This window comes from Sphaeroforma arctica (genome assembly GCF_001186125.1).
Source record: "Sphaeroforma arctica JP610 unplaced genomic scaffold supercont1.777, whole genome shotgun sequence".
Taxonomy (NCBI): Eukaryota; class Ichthyosporea; order Ichthyophonida; genus Sphaeroforma; species Sphaeroforma arctica.
The window spans coordinates 32299-36252 of record NW_014039781.1 but is presented as its reverse complement, the minus strand read 5'-3'; positions in this window follow the sequence as shown (position 1 = coordinate 36252).

Sequence of the window (3954 nt, the reverse complement as noted above, 5' to 3'; positions counted from 1 at the left end):
ATTGAACTGACTTGTCGGAGATTCGACGTCGTATGCTTTGATTCAATCATGTGGCTAGCCTGTTGTTCCGTTCATAAGACTGCTATTGACTTTGTTGCATCTAGTGTTCAAGATTCACATACAACCACTGTATTCTCGTTGATTATGACTAGGGCCACAGTGTCGTCATATCTATTGCTTTCGACCTACAAATGTGTTTACTATCGTACCCTGTGCGACTGTAAAGTGCGATGGTTTATGTTATTGACATTCAATGACAAATAGTTACTTGACATGTATTCATACGAAACTACTGTACTGGACGATGGACAAATTTATGTTTCCTATACTACAATGGAACGCTGTCGCACAGCACTTTTCGGTTGTGGCTTATGAGTCACTCTACATATGTTTGTACAACAATAGAATACGGTTGTCGTCGTGTCCGACAAATTTAAGAAGAAGAAACAGCATCACCGATGCCACGCCAAGGACCAATCCATCCACCGATTTGCCTTATAAAAGTCATATTGAGAATGCCTCAAGGGGTGGACATATTTCGTCGAACAATAGGTATTGTCAAGACCAAACGACAGAGACAACTGGACTTCCAGAGGGTCGTGATAAAACTCAATCATTTTTACATCTATGTTCAACGTTCTGCTCATGTGTGTGTGCCAACGGAATTGACGTTAGAAGTGAAGACTTTTCAGTATGACGTTAGAAGTGAAGACTTATCAGTATGTATGTATGGAATAGGCTCTATAGCCTGTACAGTGTGCCCTGCCCTCCTGTTGGTATGGGAGGACTGGACTGGCATGATAGGATTTCTCTAGGCCGGATTATTGATGACGATATTGTGGACCATATGACCTGAGTATATAGATAATCTTCGACGCTTTGGAATAGGGATCGGAGGGATTAGTTTAGACTTTAGTGCCTGTCTCTTCTACCACTCTATACTAGTAGTAGTAGAAATATATAGTAGCACTACGTTAGAGGGACCTGTCATCGGCCGGCTGACAGTCGTTATATTTATACCAGAAGTAATACTATTAAACCGGTTAATATTACCTCTCTCTACTACTCTAGGACTAGGCTCTCTCTCTCTCTGTGCTACCCTCCTAGATAGATCTCTACTTTAAAACAGACTATGTACATAGGTTATATTTATATATATTTAAAAAAAACATTGTACTATGTAGATTTGTTTTAGTTAATTGTTTTGTTTATATAAAAAAAACATAAATTGTTTCTTCTATGTCGTACCACCAGATATTTGATTGGGTACAATTTAAATATATGGACGCACAGTCATACCTCTTTATATGTCCAGTTCCCGGGTTTGGCAAGTATTTGGACATATAGAGAGGTAAGATAAGTCTGGGTCAGTTTCATACCATCAGGTTCGGGGTCCAACCTATGGGAGTATGGGTCACACCAGGAGGAATCCCTTTCGTGACGATCAAGCCCTGACTTACACTAAAACCAGCTTCTCTTACCTTACTGAACCACTCAATCAAACGCTTCTCGAGCTCGTGCTGTGTTCCTCTCCTTTCTCGATATTTCTTTTTTTTTGCATGTACCTCATAAGACTGACTGAGTATCTTCTCTCCGGACTCCATGAACCTTCTTATCCCCTACGATAGGTCTAAGCTGTATTCCGCTTTCTAGATTGTACGCACGATGACACCTTTATCTTTGTTTGTTAGATGGATTCTTTTTGTTGTATTGGAGCTCACCTTTGATAACACAGTCTGTTTATATGATTTCTTCTTCTTACCAACAGTGAGTTTATCTATTATCATACTAGATACTCCTTTCATACCAGACGATACATCCTGCTTGGGCGTCGACTGTGGTCTCGATCCGTCTGGTTCACTCGTTGTAGGTGCGTTTTGTGTCAATTCGTCTGGCTCTGTCTGTCTGTCTGATATTAGTGAAACCAGACTCCCACATGTCATTCGGTGGCTGGCATTTATCTGTAGACAGGCAGTAACCGATTGAATTTGAGCTATACCCCTCACCAAGATGCACGCCACAAAAGGCATGCATACCTCGATCGCAACCAGCACATTTGTGTACACCACCCACTGGGTACGTTGTAGTGCATCCTTTCGCACAACAGCATTCACCACTAGAAGTGTCTCCCGTCAGGATCTATTGTAGTACGTACTCTAGTGTATGCATTATAGATAAAGCTACCGTCAAGCTGAGGTGAAAGGTGAAATATTCACGCATGAAAACCTCCAAGAGCAGGCTGCTGGACCGGCCTAAAAAGACCTGACTCATATAGGAGGTTGGCCAAAATAGAAATTGGACATATAAAGAGGTAGACACCTTAAAGAGGTGGACATATAAGAGGTATGACTGAAAGTCAAAAAGTGATTATAAAATGCCTTAGACTTTTTTTTAACTGTGACTTCTTGAGATGAGTTGAGACTTGATAGTTGATACCTGTAAGAATGTTCTCTCGCACTGCAATTTTTTTTAATTTTAAACAGCAGCAGGCTATATTAAAAAGTGCAATTCTAAACTACACTACCTTTGAAGGCCTGAACTTCTGAAGCCTGAACTTCTGAAGCCTGAAGAGTGAAGGCTGGGCCTTCTCTTGATTAAATACTACTCTCGAGGGGGAGGGAGAGTGGAGAACTGGAGATTGGAGAACTGGATTCCGGACTCTGGACACTGAAGATGCACTAATTAACCTAATTAGGTCTGAGGCCCTGAACGCTTGAGCCTGTATGAGATTCTGAACTTCTGATATTCTGATGTCTGAGCCTTGACTCCTGGGCCCCAGAGACTGGAAACTAAGGTCTGAGGACTGACTGCCTGAGGCTATGTATACCTCTGGTCTGGTATACCTCTGGTCTGAGCGGCTCTGATAAGTCTCTAGCCTTGAGCGGGCTTGAGGTCACCGTCAGTTTGTCAGACGTCAGGCCACCACAAATCATCACGACGAAGTCGACTTATTTATTTAAAAAAAAGAAAAAAGAAGTGTTGCAACTTGCAAGTCACTCAGTCACAGTCACAGACCACAGTAAATATTATTGTTGCACTGTCACAGACTCACTGTGTCAGTGGGTCACCCTGCCCAGTGTAACTTTTATTTTCTATAAATTAAAGTTAAATTAAAAAACAACATATGTAGCACACTTTTCACTTTTGCCAAGCAGAGATACATCAGCAGAGGTTTTATTGGTCTAATTCTAAGTTCTGGGGTATATATGCTCAGAAAATGCCTGAGATTTAAATTTAATGAAATAAAAATTTAAAAATAAATGTTGAAAGTCTGAAATTTAAAAAAAAACAATGCGCATGTGTAGTTTTTTATAACATCTTTACCTCTTGTATTCATAAACAATATATTTTCTCTATTATTACTGTAAACGAATCCTTTCTTCTGTTATAATAGCTATAGCAAACTTCCTCTCGCACATTTTTAGCAGTCTAACATTGGACTCTTAATCAAGGAACCAAAATGAACGCTCAAATGGAGGCCAAAATGCTGTCAGGGACACCAAGTGCTGGTAGTAAAGGAAGCAAAGGAACTTCACATTCTGACACGCAATCTAATACCAATCTTTCCTCACCGCACACTGAATCCTTTATATCATCTGATACGGACTCTATCGTCAATGTAGCGCATGCAGATATGGGGATGAAACACACTAAGAAGTCCAGAGGTATTACTATGCCCGGCAATGCTGCTAGCAGGAAAGAGTGGAAGAAACGTACGATTGGATTGGTTGTTCTGGCGATTCTGATTTCCTGTACTGTAGCGTTTATAGTTGTCGCTCAGAAACGATCGTCGGGCGAGCCAAACAGCGGTATGTACGGGGCTATTTTCATCATATCATCCGTAGATGTAGTTACAGCAGTGGTATTTAGAGCTCTATATGTGTCATATACACATGTACAAAAATGAGGTCCTATGCCAGTGTTTGTGAGCTCCTTTTATACATATTTATATAT